The sequence below is a fragment of the Molothrus aeneus genome, chromosome 2, assembly GCF_037042795.1.
Source record: "Molothrus aeneus isolate 106 chromosome 2, BPBGC_Maene_1.0, whole genome shotgun sequence".
Taxonomy (NCBI): Eukaryota; Metazoa; Chordata; class Aves; order Passeriformes; family Icteridae; genus Molothrus; species Molothrus aeneus.
In genome coordinates this window covers 48925763-48952959 of record NC_089647.1, presented here as the reverse complement: position 1 = coordinate 48952959, position 27197 = coordinate 48925763, and the positions used below count along the sequence as shown (strand labels likewise).

The window sequence follows — 27197 nt, the reverse complement described above, 5'->3', positions numbered from 1 at the left end:
ATTTGCAGTTATACCAATGGATTTCTTTATGTGGATTTTTGTGGTTGATGGGGCTTTTCTAAAATATGCCATATCACAGGGAACTGAAATATTTGTGAATAGAATTATCACTGCTGGTAATCATCCCATAGCAGGGGGATTTTTTGCTCTTTCTTGTAATTCTCCTTGTAATTCCAAAGAGCAATATTTTCCTGCTCTTTTTAATAACTATTACTTTTATAAATAAAGCTTACCAAATACCTTAACAAGGATAAACAGAATTTTTGAATGCTTTCAGTTAAGGTACTTAACAAAGAGCCAGGCAAATACAAATAAAACTGAAGTGCTCCAAAATACAAGTTATGCTAGAACTGGAAGTCAGTAACAGTCAGGCTAACTCTTGGTAAGTGAAACCCCGGGACAGGCTCATGTTTTCAGCTTCACCTGCCTCAGAACTTCTTGAGTGCATTTGTATTTTGAAGATTTTGCAGAACTTTTGTATATTTTAAAAGTAGTTGCTACAGATCATTGTTGTCCCTCAACCCTTCGTATTCCAGGAGATGATGTTTGAAGCAAGGGACAGGGAACATGCCTGAACCTTAAAGTTCTGGTAACAGTAGTTTTTCCTATTTAGTGACCATCATACTCTTACAGCAAGACAGAATTTTTTGATCTCCAGGCCTCATTTTCCTACCTATGTGTTATACAAAAACACTAACATGGTATAAGCAATATGTTTACAAGCTCTGGGAACATGTAAACTATTCTTTTCCTTCAGGAACAATGCCTAAGGCTGCTTTATCAAAGCATCTTTTCTTCAAAAATTGAGATCAAACTGATTTGTTTAACAGAAAGTGGTTTAGGTTTTTTTAGTGAGCTATCTTCTTCCCAAGTTAAAAAGGACATGCTAAAATATATAGTCACTATTTTGTTTCTGTTTGTGACTAAAAGAGTCACAAAAGAGTCTTCATAAAGTAAGATGTCCAGGGGCAGCAAAATATTATGCAGTCAGTATTATACATATATGCACTCACCATATGCAGTCAGTATTATGTGGTAATAATAATACAACATTTACTTCACAACATTTACTTTTTTATTTTTTAATTCTAGCAAGACAGGGCTTCAGCTGTTTACAGATATCATTAATAAGTACAAATACCATGAACAGTTAAAGTTCTGGAAGTTGTTTTGATCACTCACAAGGTATTTATGTATTTCTTCTGAAAGAAGAAATGTAGTTCAAATTCTGAACACTATAGGTACATAAGTAGCATTAATAATTAACAATATAAAACTACACACTACATTAATAAGGGATGACTGTTCTTGTGCATAATGTGATTATCTTAATTCAGCTTTAAAATTCTGCCCAACTCCTTCAGCTTCTTAGTTTCTATATTTTTCATGGCTATTCTTGTCATTTAGAGAAAAAAAAAGCATAAACCACAGCAGATTATTATAGTAACACACCTGATGCTGCAGCTTTTAGCATAGGCAGGTAGCAGAAATAGATACTTCAGTTTACCAAACAGAAGATGGCAAAAAATCCCCAAGCAGAGACACAGAGAATTGACTTGCAAGACATGTCCCAAGTACAGCCAATGGCTTGTTCAGGATGTTATGTGTAAGACCCTTTGCTTCTTCAGGTTAAAAGCTTTTGCCAGTTTTACTAGGCAGGGAGGAATGAAATCTGATCTCTGCAGTTTAGGTGATTAATTCTCTGACACTCAGATATTTAAATATCTATGGTTCCTGATCATCCATGGGGGCTGCTGGAGTAGGCTGCAGCTCTTATAATTTTCTTGCAGAAAAACTGGGAATGTAGGAGGAAGACCAGAAGGAGTGAAAGTGGGGATGGAGTACAGCACATCTTGCCTTAACACAGAGTTAAGACATCAGCAGAACATTATCTGGATCTGGGTGTTAGGGAATGTATCTAGTTTCCACGCTATAGAGAAAGCAGGCTGTCAAATGAAGCACATAAATTTCTTACACAGTTGAGGAAAAGACACTGATGTCTTTGAAGAGCTCCAGAGGGAGATCCCATCTGATTAAGTGCAGGCATTTAAGAAAGTTAAGACAATGAAAAAAAAATTTGCCTCCTTACTCATCGTTCTCACTTCCAAAAATGTATACAAGGAGATTTATTTGTTGCTCTGATGGGTGTCCTTATGTCACTTTGACAAGCTTCTTATAATTGAAAGGCTACAACCAAAGCCTGTTCAAAACAAGGGGAGACAAAACATTAAAACTGAGCAATGTACATCTACCATAAATTATACCTGGAGTTAGTTTTATCTAGTCACCAAGCATAATGGTATTTCTGATTTCAAACTTACTCCCACCTCCCTTTAAATCTGGCCAACTCAAAACTTAAAAAAATATATAATGTATTGTTTGTGTTACACTGTAATTTTAGTTACAGAGGTATTTTGTTTCCTTCCTCATTCCCAATGATGGGTTTTTTTCCAGAAAAGATTTTCAAAAATTGCACTCGTCTGCCGCAATTTTGCCACAAAAAATAATTTTCTTTCAATATTTTTTAATCCACTGTTCCTCCCCTGCCTAACATCCAGAAAGGGACTAACTAAATCCCTGTCTTGATCCTTGGCCACAAGAGACAGGCACCTAATGAAGTTCACTGCACTCCCTGAGTGCTCTGCAAGGAGCAACCTGGCAAGACTGACACCTAAACAGAAGCTGTTGAGAAACCCCTTTGCTGATTATGAAAGAATAAAAGAGCATATGACATGAATGATACAAATCCTATAAAATCAGCAAACAAGCTCTGAACAACCCTTGTAATGTATTTTTCTTCAGTTTCTTGATCGGGGACTAATTGCTCTTCATGAGGAGAAAAAAAAGGTCATTTATAAAATCAAGCGTCTCAGGATAGGAAGTGAAAATTTATTGTCCTACTGTTTCTACAGAATTCACCTAATCACCCCATGATGATTATCTCAGAAAAGTAAATAATTGTTCCAAAATGTTTTTCAGATTTAAGATTACCACCCTGACATTCTGCAGAATTAATGCCTCCTGCCTCACCCCTTCCAGGACCTCCTGTTGCCCAAAATTTTCCACACCTCTCACTGCTTTCCATCATACTCCAGTCCTTTCCTATTCTTGTATTATTTCCAGTTTCTACTTCCCACTATTTTCCCAACATTGCCAATGTCTTCTCTAGTTCCTTTCCCCCAGAATGTCCCTAGCACCCCCCTCCATGACTCTGGCAAGTGACTAACAATATGTGCTTCACCTAGTGGTAACTTCCCACTGCCTGGCAAATTAGCACACATAAATAAGTTAATCAGCAGCTATTAAAAAATTATACTGTGTTTTATCTCATCCTTAGTTTTATAGTGGGCCATCACTTTTGTCTCTAGTACAGTCAATATTTTAATTCAACTTGGTTGTCCCTGATATTTCTTCCCATATTCCAAACTGGCTTGAAGGTATCTGAAATGTTCAGAAGTTGTGGGAGAAATGTCACAGCAGCTGAGCAACGCAAAGCCAGAACAGTATGACTTTGTTCTCTTAAAATACCAAGGGGGAAAAAAAATTAAGTGCAATACTCTTATGGTAGCAACTGTAGCCTTGGACATAAAAGCAGGAACTTCTCACCAGTGTATGCAATTGCAAAAATATTTTTGAAAATATCTCTCCTGAGGGACATTCCACCAGATTACCCCTCTGGGCAATGCGTTCCAGTGCTTGGCAACCCACACAGAAAAGAAGTCCCTTATATTCAGGTGGAACTTCCTGGGGATCAGTTTCTGCTCCTTCCCTCTTGTCCTGTTGCTGGGCATTATGGAGCACAGCCTGGTCCATCCTCTGACCCTCCCTTGAGAAACTCATAGACATTGATGAAGTCCCTCTCAGTTGTCTCTTCTCAAGGCTGAATATGGCCAGTTCCCTCAGCCTTTCCTGGCAAGAGAGATGTTCCTCCACTCCCTTGATACACTTTGCAATTTTCCCTTGAATAGAGATGCTCCAGTCCCCTGCAACCCTCCGCTGGATCTGCTCCAGGAGCTCTGTGTCTCCCTTGCACTGAGGAGCCCAGAAATGAAAGATCTGCTTCCGATTGCTTTTTAGCCTTGTGTACCTCTGCTTAGCTGTGCAGCCAGGGCATCCGCAGCAGCCTCCGCACGCCCAGCCTAGGCATGAGGCACGTCTTTCCAGCCGAAGTGCTCTGACATACGCAGAACCTGAGGCAGGGCGCTATGGAAATGTCACTTCTTGGAGGGGCAAAGCTACACCTGGCTGCGACAGTTTCCACACCATGGGGGAGGATCTCGGGGCAAGCCGGAGGCAGAGCCAGCTCGGCCGCCCCTCCGGTCCCGGGGCACCCTGGCGGCAACGGGGACGGGCCGAGCGCTCCCACGGGCAAGCGGGCGGCGGCTCCGGGGCTCAGTCTCGTCCCCTGCAGGAGCCGCTCCTCGCTGGCAGCGGCTTTTCTCCTCACAGAGCCTCTGCGGGCGACGCTCCCGGCGCGGGGCCGGCGAGCGAGGCACGGCCGGGCCCCGGAGCGCGGCCCCGGCAGCTCCCGCCGCTCCTGCCCGGCAGGGCGCGCTCCCCTTCCTGCCCGCTAGGGCGCGCCCCCGGCCGGCGCGGCGCGGCCCGCCAGGTGGCGCTGCCGCCCCGCGAGCCGCCGGCGGCCGCCACCCCCGCCCTCCCGCCTTGGCCCCGCCCCTCACGGTGACGTCCCAGCGGCGCGAGCGGAAAGGGAAAGCGGAGAGGCGCTGCGCGCGCATCTCGGGGCGCTGGCCCGGGCGCGAGCCCCGCCCCTCCCCTCCCCCCGCGAGAGCCTCTGGAGAGGGCGGGGCCCGGCCGGGGACCGTTGGGCGCGCGCGGGCGCCGCCATTGTTGGCGGGGACCGCGGGAAGGGCGGGAAAGCCGCGGCCGCCCCTCAGCACCCCCGCCGCGCCTCCGCCCACCGGGCCCCGCTCCTCCGCTCCGCCGCAGGGCCGCCCGCGCCGCCCGCCTCCGCGGCCGCGGCAGGGGTGGGAGGGGCGGGTGTGCCCCAAACGCGCCCCGAGTCCTCGTACCGCCCCCCCGCCTCGGCCCCAAGACATGGCGTGCTGTGACCTTGGGCACGAGCGTGGGGAAACTGTTTGTGGGGCTGGTTTAGGGGAGCTTTCGTGTTGGTGTTCGGTTTTGGTTTTTGTTAGGTTTTTTGTGAAAGAATGCTTCTACCAAGAGAAGGACCTGGAAAAGCAACACTGTTGTCTTGGGTTTATTTTTTGGTTTTGTTTCTGTTTGTCTGGTTGGTTGGTTTGTTTTGGGGTTGTTTTTCTATTTTGTAAAGTATGCTACTCAAATTATTTAGAGGGATCTGAGAAAATCTGGTGGCCTGCAGGTCATAATGCTCTGAAGTTCATTTTTTGATTGGAGAAGCCCTTTCTTTGTTCTTTCTTCTCTGTATGAGTTTTGGAGGAAGGAGCCTTTGTGCAGCCATACCTGGGATGGTGCTGCTGTCTCGTGTCCCAGTCCCAGGGAGGTTCCCTGCTGCTGCAAGAGCTGCTCTTGCAAAATTTGGTTTCTTTGCAAATCTTACGTGACATTCTCAGTGTGCATGTCATAAACCAATTAAAGCAGATGTCAGCTCTCATTTTGTGTGAAGATACCAAGGTGTTTGCAAGATTTGCATGTGCATGCTATTTTGGGACAACCACAAGAATTTTTGTGGAACTACATGGGTATAATAAAATCATGTGAGGGTTTGGATTGGAAGGGACCTTAAAGATCATTTTGTTGCAACACTGCAGCTGTGGGCAGGGACACCTTACACTAGACCACATTCTCAGAGAGCTCCATCTGATCTGGTCTTGAACACAGCCAAGGATGGAGCATCCACAACTTCCGTGGGCAACTTGTTCCAGTGTCTTACCACCCTCACAATAATATGGGAAACTTGGATTAATCTCTTGTACAGCTTACACACGAGCTATAACTTGTCATAATTTTTTGTTGTTGTTACTTAACAGATAAGTGTAAATTATCATGAGCTTAATATCAGATAATTCTGTGATATTTTAGCAACTATAGTAGCATTTCTTGAGTAATGTGGTCTTGGCTTTGTGCAAGTTTTTCAAATAAAGTTAGCAATATGAGCTATGAAAGTTTTCTTACTTTTGTTGCCCTAGACATCTCAGCAGTTTCAGGAATAGTTGTGAATTTTTAAAATGCATTTAAGCATTAAATACCTACAACAAATGCATAGATGGCATCTAAATTGTTTTTGATTAATACTGAACCTTGGTGGTTAAACCTGGATGCTTGGGTTACAAACTTCCAGTGGAGATCTGGGAATCATGCCTAATTACTTTTCTGGGTCTGGGATTAATGCCCTCTCTTCATTGTTAGCATGATGAAAATTGGTTCAGGATATAATTTAGAAGGTTTACATTATTTCAATTATCATCTATTCTCTTGTTCTCCCATAAATTCATGTTCCATTCATCGTTCCATCACCACCTATCCTTAGCCATAAAAATAGCATCCCTTCTGCCAAGCTTTCTCATCTTTGTCCTTAAGTACCCTTGAATTCCAGAAGGTACCTTTTGGTCTTTATTTGTTCCATTAATTTCAGATTTCAGTTTACAAATGGCTTGCTAACACATTAATGTATCTTCTGATTAGTGCATTGTAAGAACTTGGGCAGGGAGCAGTGTCAGATTTGACAGAACTCCATGACTGTTTGTGAATTTTAGAGCATCCTTTTAATGATTGGTGGGTTTGAGGGTTTTGTGTGGTAGGTTGTCATAAATGTGATGATAGTATTGTTATGATTTTACTGATTTCGTATCATCAATAGTGCTTCTATGAGTTATGTTCTTGTGTGTAATATAGGTACCAAAGAAGCAGCTTACTTTGAAAACAGTTGAAGTTCCAAAGTAGTTGGAGACAACCTCTAGTACTGGTTTTCTTGGAAATTCTTTCACTGTAGGTATGAATTTTTAAAATTCCAGTAACTGAAAACAAGAATGTTGGTATTTTAAGATAAGAAAGTGTTAAGGTTATAGTTACCTGCATCAGTTTTTTAAAATAAAAGTGTGCTGGCATTTGGTGTCTCTTTCTTTACAATTAGAAATTTGCCAGATATTGAGATCTCTGTCTTATCTTTTACCATCTTAATCTCTAGAATCTGCTCTGGAGTTCCTCAAGGAAACACTGACACTGGTATTTTTAGAAGAAATGACTCAGCTTGTGTGTTGGATTGCCAGGGCAGCCCTGGTGCCAGCACAGGGATTGATTCCCAGCCCTCAGTGCCTTGGAGTGCCCACACACGGAGCACCAGCTTGTGTCCGAGTGAGTTCTGACAGTTGTGACTGATCACCATGGCTGCCAGTCTGCAAAGGCAGCAGACAAAGCCTTGCTTAATTCAGCTGCTGTATTAAACAAGATTATTGCTTTACCAATAATACTAAACAAAACCCCAGTTAACTGTGGAACAAGTCACCTGTGTGTGCTGTTTCACAGCTGGAGCTGACAGGGCAGAGAGGAAGGCACCCACGTTGGCTCCTGTTGCTCCTGGGGGAGTAGTGCTGCCCCTACTCCCCACGGGGACACACCACACAGCTCCCTTCATTCCGGGGCCAGCAGCAAAAGTAAGGCACGAGTGCTTCCTCTTTGGAGGCTCCAGTGCTTTATGCTGTATATAAGCCCAGCTAAGCTTTCCCCTAGCTTTTGAAGGCTTTTTCCCAAAGTGAAAAACCTTCCCAAAATTATTTTACCTTTCAGAAGGTTTATGGATGTGATCTCCCAAATGTTTCATGCATCACAAAATCATTTTCAGTTAAAACACCCTATTATTAGCCCTTCTGTCTGGTATTAGTGTTTTCTAGTTCATGTTAGTTTCAACTACTGGTCTCCTTTTTTCCAAGTTAATGGCCCTGGCTTTGCTCCTCACCAGGCCCATGTTCCTTGAGATCGTGAACAGGAAAGGTTCAACAAAAGACTGGATGTGGCACTCAGAGCCGTGGTCTGATGTTGACATGGTGATGTTTGGTCACAGGTTGGACTCGATGCACTCAGGGTCTTTTCCAACCTCATTGATTTTGTCAACCCACAACCAGGTCACAGCAGCCTGGACTGCCTCCAGTCCCAACCCCTTTAATGAGCTCATCCACTGTGGTGAGCACCTGGTCGAGTAGTGCTCTTCATCTGGTTGGTTTGTCCAATGCCTGCACCAGGAAGTTGTCCTTGACGTACCCCTTGGATTTCTTACAGCTTCTTTTGCTGTGTTGCTTTCCTGGCAGATGCTCTGGTGGTGGAAGTCCTTTGCTAGGATGAGGTCTTGGAGTGTGATGCTTTCTGTATCTGAAGGAGGAGGCCTTGACCTTGGCCTTCCCCTGATCAGAACCCCACCTGCAGGTGTCCTGTGCTGGTCCTGTCTTTGAATTTTTTACCCACAGGCTGTCAACCTTTTTGTGGCTGTTTTTCAGAGGCAGCTCTTCACAATCTATCCCTTCCCTAACACAGAGCGCAAAACCCCTGCTCCTACATGTCTCTTTTAAAAACTTTGTAGTCTTTGACTACAGTTCTGTCCCAGCCTCTATTCCTGATATGTTCTAGCTTTTGAATTGTACCATGGTTTCCAGCTCCACCTGCTTGTTTCCCATGCCATGTGCATAGGCATAGAGGCATTTCAGCTGGCCTGTGGGCTGCCCCACCTTTTGGAAAGAGCCCTCCCTAATTCCTCTGAGATGATTTACCGGTATTTCCCTCTTGTTTTCTAGAGCATCAGTATTTTCTGGTTCTTCTCTGTCACTCAGAAGTGCATCCCTTCCCCTTAAAGCATATGAAATGTATCAGGCCAAAGGTGAAGCTGAGCCCAGCTTTTACACATCCTGGACAGCTCTAAACACAATGTTTTTTAAAAGAGAGAACTCTGTTTTAGGAAAACTGATTAAGTCCAATCTCAAATGGTGCAACTTTTGGGAGGGGAGAAGGATCTGTAAGTTAGTTATTCTGGTCTGTAACTTTGTCTGGATTTAGTGGCATGAGATCCCTCAGTCTCATGGAACCCAGTCTGAAACCTGGAATTTATTAGTCAGGAAGCACTGCAGGGAGATACCTGCTGTGAACAGACACAAGCTGGTCACATTTTCCAAGGGAGTCATAGTAAGAGAGAATTTTGCAATTAGGGTTTTTTGTGAAGAAATTAATTGTGTCTCAATACCTATGTGGGTAAAGTACTTTGTCATTCATTGTCACTAATTGTGATGTACAGATAAAACTGCTGTTGCAGATGGTGCCAAACCAAATGAATATGGACAGTGTCAGGAATTTGACTACTGCTTGGAACAGGTGTTTGGGATAGTAAAAGTGCAGTTCACTTCCTCCACCTCACAAGGTGGAGGAAATGGTGGAATAGATAAATGATGAGCTGACATCTGTTGTGAAGCAGCTGAAGATGGGATAACCCAAGAGGATAATTCGTGTGCTGAAATAGGAGCAGATGTCAATTAAGACAGCCTGTCTGGCCATTTGGGTGCCAGTTCTGTAGCATGTGTCATCAGTACAGGCTTGACTAACTGCCTGTTTGTGAAATTTGGTGATGCTTGACATCATAATTTGATAGAAGGTGGAGATGCTGTAGGCTTTGAGAATCTGGAAAATTTAATCATTGGAGCAAAATGTTAAAACCAACTAGGTGCCACTTTAAGTTGTTATTGTTTTTTGGTTTTGTTTTTTTTTGGTTTTTTTTTTTTTAATAAGAAGTTCAATATAAAACTAGTTGCTTTTGCTAGAAACAAAATGAAGCCGCAACAGAATTTTTGTGTTAGACTATCCGGGTTACTTCACTTTAAAACTTCTGCAGCAGTGTGGAATTGTTTTCCAAAACATTTTGCCCCAAACCTTGTCTTCAACTAAATACCTTTCTTCTCCGTTTCCAATTTCACCCTTATCTGTGGAGAGAGAGAATGCAAGAGAATAGTGCAGAAGGTAGTCTCACACCTGAGGAGTTGCAGCTGTACTAACCACCAAAGATTAGGAACAGGCCTGCCCTTAATAGGCCACAGCTGTGTCCAATAAGAAGAAGAGTGCTACAAAAGAGTGGATTAGCTGCTTGAGGGGAGAGATGGGGTTTGTTGGCTGTGCTGTGAAGGAGTCAGTGCTGTGAGGAGCTGCCCATGAGAAATCACCGAGAAGGTATGGGAACTTTGCACTACTATGATAACAGTTGGTGATTCTGATGTGATCCCATGGTGATTTGGGTAGAGAACTGTAGAGAGAGCAGTAAGGAGGTGATCCCATGGTGATTTGGAAAAAAGGACTTAAATATTAAGCAACGTGATCCTAAGGTGATTCAGGAAGATGACTGCAGACCTGAGAGAAATAAGATGGTGGAGTCAGGCAGACCAAGAGCCTGAGAGCCTAAAAATCCAGATGAGCTATAGCCAGGCAGACCTGGGAGCCTAGAAGTCTGGACTATGTATGAGGCCTACCCTCAAGGAGAAGGGTGATGGATATGAGGAGCAGATACTACACACTTTGCTTATTTGGTGCATTGGAGCAAGCCCCATGCCCCTGCCAAGGTACGGCCACAGTCCAGAGGGGACCCAGGACGGTGCCAGGTTCCCACAGAATGGCATAGTGTGTGCAGCAGGACACAATGGGAAAGTCACTGCTACGTGAGCAGACAATATGTAAGAGAAGCCCTCTAAAACTGTATAGTGGCAAATCCACAGTAACCCAATGTGATTCGGGATGGGCTGTAGGGCGAGGTGCAGCCAGAGATGGAGCCCAGCGTAGCATTGAGAGCAGCAGGGGATGCTGCCTGGTCCCGACCTGACAGATTTTGCCACCTGGGGTACAGGTGAGCTGCTGGGGACACAATGGGAAATAACATATCAAGTGAAGAACAGATTGTTCCATCTACATGGAAAACAGAGCAGGGCAAGAGAGGCTTCCAGTGACCAACTAATACAACAAAGAAGTGTAAAAGGGAGAGAATTAGTAAAGCAGCAGTTGGAGCTGGGGCAGAGTAGCTCTATCATTCAGTATGGTGTATCTGCTTGCTGATGGAACATGTGCATTTTGTTTGTGAATTGCAACTATTAATCTTTGATTAGGCATAAGTGTAAAAGTTTATATTCCATAAGGATAAGTACACTTGACAGATACTGGATCGATGTTGTACAAGTTCTATAGCTATTGATAAAATTATCTAACTGTTGAATTGTTATTATCCTAATATATAGCCTTTAACTTATTCTTGTGAGTTGCCTTAAAAAGTTGTACAGCTATTGATATTGCTAATGTTCTAGAAGTGCAAGTATAAGAGTTTCTGAGTAAATGTAAGTTTCAGTAATGAATCAAAGTCAGTGCACAGTCAATTTCTATTCCAAAGTTAAATAGAAATTACACAAAAGGTGTTTATACTGGGTTTACTATCTTTTGCAAGGGGCCCTGCAAAAGATACACAGAATTAGTTTATGAAAAGAACACAGCATTAGTTTATGAAAAGCCTTAGGTTGATGTTCTAGACTGTGAAAAGCAAAACTAAATCAGAATTTAGAAACGTATGTTCTTGCTGTGACCTGTTGCCTGAACATTTGTATACCGTTAGTCCTAAGTGAGATATATGAATATGTTATAATATCAAATTACTCAAACATATCTTTCCAGAGATGCTGCAACTTTGTAATTAAAAGAAAAGGGGAAATTGTGGAGGGATAGAATGTAAGAGAAAATAGTACAGAAGGCAATCTCACACCTGAGGAGTTGCAGCTGCACTAACCACCAAAGATTAGGAACAGGCCTGCCCTTAATAAGCCACAGCTGTGTCCGATAAGAAGAAGAGTGCCACAAAGGAGTGGGTTAGCTGCTTGAAGAGAGAGTTGGAGTTTGTTGGCTGTGCTGTGAAGAAGAAGGAGTCAGTGCTGTGAGGATCTCCACATGCACATGAGAAATCACCAAGAAGGTATGGGAGCTTTGCAATGTGATGACAACACTTGTCTTGGCGGAAACACCATGTTGATACAGTTTGTGGCCTGCGGTCATAGGAATTAGGTTGGGTTTCTTCATCTAGGAAATTTTCCATAAACTTAGTATTTGGAAGACTTTATTGGTACAAGGGGTTCTCTCCTGTCCTGCCTAGCTTAGAGCAATACTCCTTAAAAACTGATGCAAGAACCCTTAAAAGAGAGACAGGACTTCAGAATTTTGTTTTCTTTCACATGATGGACATTATCACTGTGCAAGATCAATGTGTTGAATACAAATTAAAGGTCAAATTTGCCAATTTACTGTCTAAAAGATTAAAAGCAGTTATTAAAAATAACTTAGTCCATTTCTGAGCTACTTTGACAAATCAAGTAGTCAAATACATGTAATGAAGTCAGGGTTATGTTACATTATTTTCTCATGGCTTCTTTGGGTTCCTTTTTCTCCCATGTTGTGCACCTATTAATCATTAAAAAAATAAGCATATATCCTTATTGTACTATATCTTGAAGTTAGTATTTCCACAATATTTTTTTTATATTTTACTGTAATTCATTATTCAAAGATATAGTGGTGTGCTTAAATACAGTTAAGCCATAGAAATGCACAGTTGAGCTTAGTGAAAGAAAATTAAGGTAGGTCTGTGGGGCTACTTTAAGGGAAAATGCAGAAAAGCCAGAAACAAACTTGAATATGTTTAAAATTTAGTTTGCTTTGCTCTAGAGCATCAAAAAACACAGAAGGTTTCATCATTCATACAGGTATGGCTTGTGTCACTTCTGAAAACTTGTCTGATGAAATCAGTAGCTTGAGGCAGCAGCCTTCAGGAATGAAAACAGCAAAAACAAAGAAGCTGGACAGGAATGATAATGAAAGCTCTATACACAGACATATTTAAGAAGTGTAATAAGTTTAGGGGAAAATGATTTGTCTTGGAAATTGTGTTTCCTTTAAAACAGATTTGCATGTATCTTCATGTTAGTATTTCTGGAGCTTTTTTCCTGCAAAACTGCTAAGGTCTTACAGCCCATCTTAGGTGAGTGGTTTGGGGATCAGAGCTTTCATTTTCCCAGAAACCTATGTGCATGGCCTTGCCTGCTGACTTGAGAGTCGGAAGAGACTTCCCTGATAATCTCAGATGTATAGCCATACAGTTCCTAGAAGTGAGAAGGTTGCAAACTGCTGAGTTTTCTCACCTGCTTTCCAGGATGAAGGTGCCACAAGTTAGTTGTCCATCCAACAGCTCTGTAAATACTTAAACAACACTGTAGTGGGATATTAAGGAAAATTCCCTTTGAAGTATTTTATCTTCAATATAGAAGGCACATATAGATCTATTTTTTGAATGAAAGAGTTCTTTGTATTCTAAATAATTTTTTTAAGGATTTTGTATCAGGAATCAATCTGTCTTCCTCCCCCATTCCCTGTAGGCAAAGCCATCAGCAACTCAAGAGACCTTCTTTTACACAGATTTTTTTTTTTTAAGAACAGAGGAGCCCTATCCGTGCAGCAAGAGTAGAATATGATATTTGGTCCCTGAAATTGTTCTACAAAATCATTATTTACAGATCTAGGCTGTACATCAGAGAGAATTTTTATCTGAGCAGATTTAATAGGGAGGAGGGTTAAATAGCATTGGTATATTTTACTCTGTGGTTACTGATTTACTACCCAAAGTTGTACAATACATTAATTGCCAGAACAATTGGACCTATTGAAGTTCTAAAGTGAAAGGCACAAATTATCAGATAAATTTAGAGTTGTGTAATTTTCTCATAACCCTTCACTTGGAAAGCCTTTCTGCTTCCAATATAGGATGAGGTCTGGCAGCAGGGTTAACCCTGACCCCTGAGTGTTCTATATGGAGTTGTTCATTTCTGCCACATTCTTTCAGTTTAAATTTAGATTTGCTGGCAGCTATTATGCCTCTTGCAATAAGCCTTGTGACCAAACATTGAAACAAATATGCCTTTTATCACAGATGTTTTTGCCGAATAAGATTAGTGAAGAATACTTGAAAGCTGAAAAACAACGTGCAGAAGCCTTTGGTCCAAAAGGCACCAACCTTTGAATGTCTGGAACTGTATTTTCTTTATTTTTTTTCAGTGTTAGAAAAGAGAAAATAAGTGTTTAGATGATTGGGCACAATCTTGCAGCTTGTTTTACCTCTGATTTGTTATTGGTAGTAATGAAATTTCAGCTATGCAAATGAATACAGAGTCAGGATACATATGAATGTGTACATGTAAAAAAGTCATTAATGTGTTCTAAAATAGACTGTGGTTGCTGTAGGAGAGAACTGAGTTTTATATTTTGCTGATTGCTAAATATGTCTTAGTAAATCTCATTTGTTGGGATAATTCTTCTATACAATAGCTGTCTTAAGCATAATAGCTACATCTGTTACTGATTTTAGAAAGGTTCATACCACTTAATTTTCTCTTTTCCATGGAGGATGATTCTTGTTTTATGATAACATTTTTTTTTTAATCTAGCATAAGTATCTGGGACTTGAGAAATCTGTATGGCAAAGGAGTTCACTTTCAAGGCCAATAAGTTGTTCTTGGCCTAGGGTATGCCATGGTCTTCATAGACAGTGTTGCTCCACCTTGAAACACTTCTTTGACAAGGGAATTCTCTGGTCACACTTTCCATATCTATCTGCTCATCTGTCTAGGATAGGACATGAGGAAATGGTCTCAAATTTGCACCATGGGAGGTTTAGACTGGATATTAGGAATTTTTTTTTTCACTAAAAGGGTTGTCCAGGGAAGTGGTGGAGTCACCACTCCTGGAGGTGTTTAAAAGATGTGTAGCTGCAGCACTGAGGGACATGGTTTAATGGTAGACTTGGCAGTTCTGGGTTAACAGTTGGATTAGATGATCATAGAGGTCTTTTCCAAACTAAATGATTCTGTGTTCAAAGGTAGCATGTAAAAAGCGTTTCTGTAAAGCACTTTGGTCTCTATGCTTTCAAGGTTCTTCAAAAGGTAACAACATTCCTATGCATTGCTGAATGGCTATGGCTCCAACAAAGAAAGACCTTGATAATATATGGAAAGGAGTGTTCTCCCTGTAACCTTTTAGGGAAAGAAAAAGAAAACAATGAATAAAGCAGGCCATGATTCTCTAGATAATTTAAAGTGAGATTTTTTTCCTTCTGAAGGGCAAGACACAAAAGCTTCCAAAGGCGCCCTGACCCTACTGCCTGTGCAGTTGCTATGGGCAGGAAACACTGGTACTCAGATCTTTGGAGCACTTTGATAGTGTCCAACCCAGTTACTGGGGCTGAACACTGTGGAGCTGTGTTCCTCCTGAATGGATTAGGCAAAATTTATTCACCAGTTAGAAGTCCTACTGTGCAGGCTGTATATTTTTGAATGTAAGTAGCATCATGTTTTTTCTGTTTAGCAGGAATTTCAGGCAACCTTTGAAATACATAGCCAATCAGCATTTGTTCCAAATGGTGCTTTTGTGCCAAATTTCCAATTAGTGAATGGCATTTGTTAACTAGGCCCTTTTGGCTTTATCTTCAAGGATAATGAAACCCCATCTTTTTCCTCATCCCCTTAATAGACACAATATAGAGTCTTACTGAATGAAAAAAAAAAGAACTGAATGGAGAATGCTAGGAGATTTATAGCTTGGTGAAACTCCTTAGGACTTGTATTTTTTAGAAATGACTGTGGTTTGAATTCTGTAGCATTAAAACAAGAAATTCATGAAAATAAGGGGATTTGGCTCATACAGTTGGTTGAAAGAACATCAGTGAATATTGGAGGTATTGTTCCAGTAGGTAAATATTTGTTGAGATAGAGGAAAAATGTGCTTCCCTGTGCATGGAGCTGCACTTTTTATTGTAATGCGATATCATGTGTGCTGTTGCATACATTTGGAGTGTCTTAGAAATTTTTTGAGACTTCATGAATTTTTATCTTTGTATTTTCTATGGAAAATACTAAATTAGAGACACCTTTCCAACACCCCTCAAAATACTCTTTTCAGTCATGGAACAGAAAGTGGTCTGTTTCAACATGTGGAAATTGCTCCTGCATCCTATTAAACTCAGAAATCCAAACTTCTAATGTAACCTTCAGTGCTTGTCACCTGGCAAGAATGATTTTTTGCATAGCTCACAGAAAACAAACACACTTTACTCGTTTCTATGTGATTGTTGCTTCAGAATTGCTTACTATTGTTAAGTAAGAAAACATATTCTTACAGCTTCTTTTCCATAAATTGCATTTTAACTGTGTTGAGAAATAGAACATTCATTTTAGATTTTTGCAGAATTTATACCTTATTGTTTGTGGAATTTGGGTGGGTTTCCATGTTTTGTCCTTGTTGGATCTTTTTTTGAGTGTTCTTTAGTATTGGAAAGACCACTGTGTGAGGAAGCAAAACCACAGGAAAACACTTGCTTTGTTTACAAGTGAGTGTTGTGGACATATATCAATATGCGCATTTCCTATGTGAGGTCATCTCACTCAGAATGGATTCAATATGTGAAGTGTCTTTTGATGCTCATTTTCTGTGGAACGTCCTGTAGTTTACTTGGAAATAGTTGGAAAGTCAATGGGAAGCAATCAAAGTATCTCTTTAAATAATTTTAATAGCTGTAGAGTTAGTAAGTGTAGCTTAGCAGTTATAACAGCATTTCAGGCAAAATACTCAGAGGTTGTAAAAAATGATTAAATTCCAAAGAAAGATTTGGAAAAGTAAAAATTGGGATATTTATTTTTCTGTGCTTTGAAACAATCTCTAAAAAGATCATATTAGCCCCTCTGAAGGGAACATGTGTTTGTTGCTAATATGAGATTCAGTGTCTGATGATTTGGGACCTTAGTTACTGGGGAGAAAATGAGTAATTCCATTAGTAATAGTATATGTCAGTGTAATAGAGGAGTTAATCTCCTGGATTCTGTTTGTAAAGGGTTTTTTTTTCTACAGTAGTGAGCCAATTAGTTATCTTTCTGTTCCACTTGTGAAATGCTCTAAGGAAACAAAGCACCATAAAGATTTATCAGGTAAGAGTAATAGCAGTACTCATCTATCTCCCCTAGGTTTTGAGGAGTGTTACTATGATGCTCTTAGGATATGGCAGGATGAAAATGCATTATTACTGTTTGTCTGATGATACTTACTATGGAATCATCTTCTGTGCAAAGATATGTATTGTTTGTGAAAGGAAGAAAGATGAAGGAACTGAAGTAGCTTCAGGACAGAGTCTTCTGGGGAGCAGTAGCTGCCTGTGTTGACAGGGAGGTCAGTGTGACTGGTTTTTGTAGGGGATCACTGGAAGTGGTGTGAATAAAGAAAACAAGGCATAATGCATCAGCATACATAGGGACCACCATGGAGAGGTGCTTTAGGAGAGTACTGGAAAGGATTTTGAGGAAATTAAGGAATAAGAAAAGCATCTTTGTCAATTACATTACAATGGATTAAAATTTTAGTTATACAGTAAAGCTCTTCAGATAAAAAGGAAAAATGCATCCTAGTGACAAAGTGACAATTAAGTATTCCTACCGTATGGGCAGAGGATTTGACAAGTCTAGAATTATAGTAAGGAATATAATACAGTGCACATGATGGCCTTCGATATTCTGGTTCTTGTTGGCAACAAGCAATCAGTGGAGAGATGCTGAAATAGAAGTGGCTTAAGAAGAGGCATTAAAGTGACTTTAGTTTTAGTCTTGATTCTGCTTAGCTTGACTTAGCAGTGGGTCACCCAAGATGAAGTGATAGAAAGCTATTCAGATATACAAAAGTTATTTGAGTATGTAGAATACTATGAATATGTGTCATCAGGATTGGAGTGATAATTGAAGCTTTCTAAATGGAAAAATGTTGCTCAAGGACAGAGAAAGAGGGCTGGAAGAAAAAATAAGCATCTTCAAGATACAAACAGCTTGAATATTTTAAGACTTCATGTATGTTTGATTTCTTCTAGACCCAACCAGAAAAAGAATCTGAATGGCCAGACTCTATGTCATGGCTTATGAAGAAACTGGAACAGTTGAACTTAGATATTGAAGAAGCTCTGAGTGCTGGCTCTTCTCCCTCCAGTACTCCTTCTTCTAAAAGGCACAAGCAACTGGTAAGAATATGTGTGTGATATGATACATTCTCTAACATTTAGCTACAGCATTCCTCAAGCTATAGTTTTTAGATCCAGTTGTGTTTCAGAATAGGCCAAGGAGCTCAGGTGTTAGGGTAAAGTTAAAAGTTTTCATTCAATAAAATAAAATTTCTAACATTAGATAACTAATGGTTAAATAACCAGAACTGTGATAGGGTGAAACTTGTAAATTTTCTGTCAGGATAGCTTAAAATCATTATACGCTTTTTTTTTTTAGGGATATTTGCTTGCATGGTTTTCGGATTGTTAATTTAAGTGCTAGCCTATTAATATTTGTTATATTTATTTGAAGATATAACAGCAAGAGAGACACTCTGTTCATTAAGAGTTGAACTAGTGTCCTGGTCACCCCAGGACAACTAGTTTTTTTCTTTATCTCTTTCTTTTATTTGAATAGTTGATTTAGAGCTGCAGTCCTCTAGTTAAGAATATTTTGTGATGACAGGTGTCATCAGTTGATGACAGTTTCTCAAGATTTTATTTTGAGGACAAATAGGATTAAAGGAGCAATGATATTATTTTATTAATTTTTGAATAAGCAAGTTTTTTATATAAGCAATTAATGGAGAATGACCAGCATGAGAAATATAAGTATTTGTTCTCTGCTTCAGGCTATGATTAAACTCAGTTCTTAACATAGAATTGTGAGGATTTTCAGCTCTGAATGTTGGCATAAAGTTCATGGAAGGTGATCTTTTGTGAATGTTTTTGCTGTCATTGCTGCTTCATTTTGTAAAAGTAAGTTCTTGAAGTAAGCATCTTTGTGGATCATCACAATGTAAATGTTCGTGTCTCTCTAGGTGGGATGTTCAGACTCTTGCACTTTGTGTTTCTAAGTTCTACAGGGAGAGTTAGTAAGAGTGGCCATGGCCGTCTCATTTTTTTTCTTGCTGTACATGTCAGCCAGTTAGAACCAGCTCTGTCCAGCTGAATTAATTTCATAATTAATTTGCCCATTAAGGGACAGTGTTCTGTCTTCTTACAGGAGAATGCTCCATATCTTCTGTCAAAATACAGTGGCAGTGTAGTCTGCTTTACTGTCTGAAAGTGAAATCCCAGCCATCAGAGTTTAAACACTTCTCATTGTGAGACAGTCTGGTAGCCAGTGATCCAAACACCCATTATTTTATGGCTGTGCCTATTCTACTAAGGTAAAAGCTGTGGTTTGGTTAGCCATCATTCCTTTTTCATGTTGGCCTGAAGATCATAGGATATGATTTCAAATCCTTTGCTGAAGCACTCACTGAAGGGCATATTGCATGTAAACAGCAGAAAAATCTAAATAGGTGACATTTTCAAATGAACTTTGATACATAAGAACAGCATCATCAGAAATGGTTGCATAGAGAATGCCATCGCCAGCACCCCAGATGCTTGCAACTTCTCTTCCTGAGGCCTCATCACAGCCTTTTTCCTGGGACATATGCTCCCACCAAAAGTCTCTGTTAGGATGTTCCCAGCACCAGCACCAAAATTACTGTTTTGCTTAACATGATATTTGAGGAGTTGCAGTCCTCTTTATCAACCACCTCTTCCCACTCTAAATGGAAGAGATCTCTTCATTTTAGTTGTCTGTGGACAGGCAAATATGTGGGTCAGACACATTTTATTGTAGCCTTATATGACAAACTGGAAATGACCTTTAAACCTCCAAGAGCCAATTTCAATGCAGAAGCTGGACAGGTCACTTAATACAAAGTCTTTCTGATGAGAACAGCAAGATCAGAGTAAAAAAAGAGTCTTAGAAAATCTGTTGTGGAACTGATGATGGGATACCATTTGCTGTCTCCTGCAAAAGAATTTATCCAGCAAGGGAATCATCTGCTCTGATTTAAATATTAATTAATAATTTGCCTCAGAATGGGTGGCTTTAGTTTTACTTTATAGTCAAAGAAGAGATAGATCCTCATAAATCTCTCCATAAATGTACTGTGAAGAAGCAGATACTGCAGATTTCAAAATGACAGTTGCGGTGGAAAAAATAGCAGTCTGGTTTTCACTCAAGTTGTATGAGTAGTTTATATTCTATCAGTTCATGCTATTTGTACCATATTTCTAACTATAGCTTGTAATTTGTTCCACACATATCAAATGTTTTATTCTTGTCACTTACCATGAAATGAAAAGAAAGAAGACCTCTCTAAAACATATGTTTACTAGTAACTGTGTAAATTTGGCTTCTATAAAATGAACCACTTCTGTGTTCTTAAGATGTTTTTATCCTCAGCTGGGAACTGACACAAGAAATTATGATTGACAGTGGTTTTGGGTGAACTGTTTAAAGGTGTAAGACTGAGATGGAGACCCAAAATCTCCAAAGCAGGTGATTACTGCATGAGTGGGAACATGGTTTTTTGGAGCTGCTGCTCTGAAAGTTGTTCTCTTGAGGGTGTGGACAATTTTTAACAGATGACAGAGCCATTTCTTATGGCAAATGCTGTATGACAAAAATATATTTTGTAATTTAATCACTGGTTTGAGCCAGTCAGTTTTCTACTGAAGGATTTTTCACCTGTTTATGCAAGTAATTCTTTGATATTTTTTTACTTCTTTGCATTTTCCTGTTGTGAAGGTATCTGTTATTAATAATACAGATTTTTTTTTTTTTTTTTTTACAGAAGAAGCCAAAATATGCACTGGTTGAATAAATATTATGTGACCAATTGGGTGAGAGTAGAGAGTTTTGCAGTATTTTAGTGAGAAAATTCAAGGTGTTTTCTAAAACATAATAGCTTTTGCATGAATGCTAAGGGATGACTTGTTCCTACATCTGTGTAAACCACAAATTGCTACTGGTCATTTTTTTGTTGGCAAATATTATGAGGATGTAGCACTGACTGGATTCCTCAGTAGCTGATGCAGAGAAGATGTTAAAAATAATTGTCTATAATCAAATTATTTTCTGAAACACTCCCTCACCAATGGAATGAACACATGATTTAAGTGCAAAAAACTGTACTGTCTGAATGTACTAACAACAAAACTACTTGTTTTAGAAAAACATATTCAATAGCTCCATTCCTGTAAAATCTGTACCTTTCCTATGGGAAAAAAATCCTTTTTAGCAGTATAGAAGGAGGCACTTTGTAAATGAAACATCAGAGATAAATCACTCTTGCTGCAGTGTGTTTCCCCATTGTTTAATGTATCTGCTTCATTGCCACTTAGTATCTTGTACTCAGTTTCACTACAGAAAAAGCAGGAAATCTTGAGAATGAGAATCACATTTTTTTCAGTTTCATTCTTTTATTATTCATGAATGACAGGGACATCCTGTTTGATTATTTTTGATCATCTTATATTAGAGATATGACTTTCCTTGAAGAAAGCTTTTTCTTTAACTTAAATATTCATTTAATTCTTTTGTATTAGTATATTGTCTTCAGACTTTTTTGGGGTTGCATACTAATTATTTTGTCACTTTTTCAAAGCCTCCTCATTTTACATCCCTACAAAATATACTAATTGGGGACTGGGCAGTTTCTGTTAAAGATCAGCAGCACATTTATCACTTTGTGGAGAGGAAGAGCCAGAAAATGGGCTGATTAGAATGATTGTCCCCAGCAGCTTGGGACTGCTCTGCAGTGCACCCATGACCCTGTTTCCCTGATTGTCTGTAGTATGAATTCTGCTGGACTGCAGCATGTGTTGCTTCTTGCTCACTCACCCAGTTTTTCCTTGGGCAAACCAGGATACTTGAGGGAATGTTGTGCAGTTGGTCTCTTATTTACACTGCATTCAGTGTGGGCCCAGAGTAAGGACATCCACCTTTTAAAAAATGGTGTGAGAGTGGAACAATGAAATGAGAACTCCCCAGGTTTTGGGGAATAAGGAAAAATTTATTTGAAAAGTTCAGAATCTGTAATTTGAAAATGGGAGTTTTTGGGATCTCTGTTTAATATACAAAAATAAATATGAAATAAAATTAAAAGATAGCTTAAAAATAATTTGAATAAAACCATTTTTCTTTCTACAAAGTGATTCAGTTCCTTTAAGTTACAGGAAGGTGTACTATTATTGATTAGTTCTCCAGTTGTGTATACTGGATGTTAAGGAAGCAACTTTCCATAATGATGGGATGTCTCACTTAGCAAAATGTAAAAATGATGCAGCAGGTGCTTTTAAGAAAAAAAAGATCAAAACCAAATGTTTGCCTTTCATCAGAGGAAAAAAAATCCAGAGGAAAAGATAAAATTCCTAGGTTTTTATCTTAGAGTTCACATTAAAAATATTTCTGACTTGTCTTTATTTATAGGATTTTAAAAATTCTCTTACAGTACCCTGTTCAAGTAGAGACAGGCCTTTATGGAGATCATCAAGAAAAAGGATCTTGGAAAAATAGAAGAGGAGACTACCAGCATCAAAATTGTTTACCTTACCGAGTGTTGACTGGAGCACGACCTAAAACTGATGTAAGTAGCTACAACATTATCTGTTTCACAGGTTCAGTAACCTCAGAATTTACACTGTATCATTAAAATTGTCAGTGCATTTCTTTGAAATAATTTGTTCCACACGCATCAAATGTTTGATTTGTGCAAATACTGCACTGCACGGAGGAGTTTGGTTTGCAAAGCAGGTATGGATAAAAGTTAAGTTAGACGTCAGTTAATGAGGCTCCAGGGCTGTGAGGTTCATCTAATCTGATTTTAGACCACTGATGAAAACTTCTACATGTGAACTAGTCACTTGGATCACCTTCATAGTCAATGGAAAGAAACAGGCACTTCTAGAGAGTGATTCATCTGTAGGTAGCATGTGATGGATTTCAGGCATCAGAGCAACTACCACAGCTTTTTCTTCATGGCTTATTTTAGAAGTACTCTCTTAGGATTTTTTAGCTTGACGGTTGGTTGTGCTCAATTCATGTGAATTCCACACTGCATTCTCTGCAAGCCTGAGTGCTCAACTCTGGAATTTTAGTTAGATCCCATTTCTAACCAATAATAGCAATATTTACTTGGGGTTTTTTTTTTACATGGTGATGGCTATAGCCTGCAATCAAAATCCGTCAAAATCCATCAGAAGGTTTTCTCAAAAGGCTTTGATTTACTTTCCCAATAGCTAAACGTAAGCTACTTTAGGATCAGTGTCTTCGTTTGGAAGTGTAGATAGTTTCTGTCTCCCTTTTTTAAATTACTTGTGTGCCAGTAGTACTTGTGATCATATACAACATAAAAAGTGACTGCACTGGATTGAATCAAAAGCACTTATAGCCCTGTGTCCTTTCTTTGGCAGTGGCCAGTATTGGATGTTCAGGAAACAAGTGTAAGGACATAGTAAGCAGATAGTAAGCCATCTCAACTTCCTTTGAGGTATTTATCATGCAGGCACGTTGAAGATAGACACTATATTGCATTTTTGTAATTAATAGCCCCTAAGAGTCTTTTTCTACTCTAGTTGTGCCTTTTGTACTCATTTGTATTAGTTTGTTCTTTTGATATTCAAAAGAACAAAGATACTTTAATTTCCAAAGTTCAATTGTGGAGTAGGTGATACAACACATTTTTCTTATTGTAATTTTGTTACTGAACTATTATTTTGGCTGTAATTCTTGTACTGGCAAAAACGGAATCTCAGGCATCCTGTAGGAAGTAATGAATACCTGAGGCTGATTTTCTTGTTTGTTTGTTGGTTTTTTTTTTCCTCCAGCAAGTGACTGTATTTATTATTGATTTACATTTTTCTGCTTAATTTGCAATCATTCAACATCATGAGGTCCTCTTGCAGCAATATGCAGTCAGTATTTGTTTTTATTAACCTCTGTAGTTGAATATTATCAGAAAACCCTTTTATTCCTCCATTTTCCAATTCATTTGTGAATTTTATTCCTCCATTTTCCAATTCATTTGTGAATTTTATTCTTCCATTTTCCAATTCATTTGTGAGTGTACTGAAAACATATCCATGAGACTGTCAGGTAATATCCATCCACTGTAAAAGAAAATAATCAATTATTCTTAACCTTCTTTTTCCACTTTTAGTTAGCAATGAAAATCCATTTTTATTTCTTGACCTCTTTTTTGTAGTTCCTCCTTCATAGCATAGTTTGAATTTGATGGTCAACTTCATCAGAAGCTTTTTGAATGGAAGTGTAGCAGTCAAATTGCCTATGCGCATGATCATTCAAAGAAGTTGGCCTCCAAAATCCCAATTATTCTAACCCATTATCCTGTGTTACTGTCCACATGTTCTTAAGCATACTGTCAGTTTTCTGGCATGCATATCAGTTGTATTAGCATCTCTTCCACAAGTAACCTCAGAGGCATTTTCAGACACTGGCATCACATTTCCCCCCCTCTTTTCCTCCTATCCCTGAGCCAATATCTCAGCAGTTCTCATTCCCTAAACAAGGTGCTTATTTTAAGCTATCTATACAATTTGGATTAAAGAAAAATCTATTATATTAAAGATATCTTGAACACTGTCGTATTCATCTATCAAAGAATGATATGCATACCACCATAAAAATTCTTTATTTCATTAAATGAACCTACTTCTGTGCACTGAAAAGGAAATTTGAAGGTTGGCTCCACTTGCTCGCTAATTGAAAACATTATTGTCTTCCCACTAGCTATTTCCTTTCCTTGGAGAATAGGTTTGCTATTTTCCATTTCTGCAAAAGCGTGAACATTTGTTCTGATTTGTTGCTTGTTCTAGTTGGAATAGATAACAGAATTAATTAAAAAGAAACTTGCCAACTTTATTTGTTTTATTACCTTGGCTAAATGTTCAGGCATATACAAGTATCGCAGCTTAGCTGCCTTCCCACTAGTACTATGCAAATATTTTCAAAGTGGTGTTGCAGTAATAACTGTTGTTTGGCTACTGGTGTGTGGGAGGAAAGGCAGAGGAAGTATGGTTTGGGTTTTTTTCTCTTTTGAAGTCTGTTTTTTGGTTTGTTTTTTTTTTTGCTTTTTGTTGAAAATTGGGAAATACTAGCATGATAAAAAGCAATTCTATGAATCCTCATCAGTACAGTCCATGCATCATATCAATCATTTTTGTATATTGGAGTAAGAGCATGGTCATGCAGAAAGTACAAATGTTTCTTAGGGCACCAGAGAGTCTAGGAAACTGAAGGCAAGAATTTCTTAAGAAATTAGTGAGCTGCTTTTTTATTGCACAGTGCTTTAAATTAGGAATAAATATTGAAACTGGTGTTTGCAAATGTCATTCAGGAGAGTTGATCATTTTACTTCCTTCAAAGTGCTGCTTTTGGTGCTTTTTTCATGCAAATTCAAATAATTCTATATCTAGCTCCAGGCATGCAGTCTGCATTAGTCTGTCGTATCTCTCCAATACACAGATTTCCACTGCTTATTCCTTAAGATACCGACTTTTCCATATTTTTTTTAAAAGAGTAAACTGAAGTTGCTTTCATTATAGTAAATGGGGTGGGACAGAATAATTTCTTCTATGTCACACCCAGGCTGCATCTGTTTTACTCCCATGATCCAGATGGTATAATACTTAACTAGGGAGTAACACAGAGATAAATCAGACCTCTTGTATTTTGATGCTCCAGTTTTTCTTCTCTTCCAATTTTTTGTGAGTCAGAAGGTCCAAATGAACTTACCTGTCTCCACTCCCCGGGAGCTCATATACCCAAGAGATTTAAAGAAACAAATACCCCAGAAGTTATTGAGATTAGCAAATATAACAGAGACCAATTCTAGAAACAGCAGAGATGCTTCTATTCAGGAATGATATGCAGAGATTAGGCAGGACACAGTTGTTCAATTCTTAACACAAGGCAGTGATGTTAGCTGCACACTTTTCATGGATACCAACTAGGCTAAAAGCCTAAAAGGGACAATGATGTATTCTTTGGCAAACTTGTCACAGTAGGTATGCTGTTTGTATGCATGGTTTTATGACTTGCGCTCGTTATGATGTTTTGGTGGAGTAAAAAACAAATCGTGGCTTTAGGGCTGATGTCTCCTGCCCTTCCTTCCCCCCACCCAGGGCTGCCTCACTGAAACTTTCTTTTTGAGGTACTATAGGAAATATGTACCTGGCAGGGAAGCCATGTGCTTGAGAGACAAACAAAAGTTTCACCTGACAATTGCTGGCATTTGTAAATCCATGTCTACATTATTGAGTTTCCATTAATGGAGAGGAAAAAGCCCATCTACAGCAAGACACACCTTGCCTTGAGGTAGTTGCCTGAATGGAGGTCTCTTGTTGATGTGCTTTGTGCCCCCAAAGTGCTAATGTTGCTTGGTCAAATATTTGAAGAAGTGACTGCCCAAGACATTAGTGCATAGAGCTGGATAAAATAAATCTGTCCCAGGGCATATAAATTACAATCTGGCATTTGATGAGCAGTGGCTGCTTCTCTATGCTCTGAGCAGAGAAAACTTTGGTAGTCTAACTTAGGAGTCTAATGGGGGGTGTGAAAAACCCATCAGTAAACACCCACTAGGTCTTGCAGGTTACGCAGTATGCTCTGTCCATGCAATCTGTGAATGAGCAAGAAAACAAAACTTTATGTATTGGTAAAAAGTACTTTTTCCTTTATCTGTTGTAAGTTTACTGTTTTGTTTTCTTTTTAAGTAGAGTTGAAGAGTGCAGTTTTGATTTCTTATGCTTTAATTTGACAAATGGCTTGAACATATTAAATACACAGGGCTAAAATTAATTATTTTACAGTTTTGAGACCTGGATTCTCAGTCAGATTCACTGCTCAGACTTGGTTATGTAGGCTGGTGCAAGAGAGGGTCAGAGTAGCTGGACATGAGGCAGGGCAAACTGCTTCTTTCACATCAGTGCCAGCTTCTGGTAGTTTAAACTGTTAGTGAACTATAGTTTATCTATGCTAAGCCACTTGATTCAGAAAATGAGAAGCAAAACTGTCTTGTAACCTGCACAACTGAAGTGTTTATGATTCCTTTAGGATTTTTTTTTTCTGAGAAATACTCATTGATGCTATAAATAGTGTTTCACAGTTTAGGTCAGAGGTTCCAGGATGTCTGATATCTTCTGACATTGTTTAGAAATATAAAACTAATAAGGCAGTAATTTCTGGCTATTATCTCTCTGTAGTAAGTGTAATGCTTTTCTGACCCTCTGATTATGTTTGAGGCAGAGAAATTAAAAAATATAAACAGCTGAA

At 39.4% G+C, this 27197-nt stretch overlaps 1 long non-coding RNA gene across 1 annotated transcript in view; it reads left to right on the top strand.

Annotated features, from left to right (window-relative positions):
* The window catches only part of LOC136553405 (uncharacterized), a 78413-nt gene that overhangs the window by 11931 nt on the left and 39285 nt on the right, over positions 1 to 27197 (top strand). Inside the window, exon 2 of the long non-coding RNA XR_010783150.1 lies at positions 22357 to 22491. This is a non-coding gene — a long non-coding RNA (uncharacterized lncRNA). The remainder of the gene's footprint in view (positions 1 to 22356; positions 22492 to 27197) is intronic.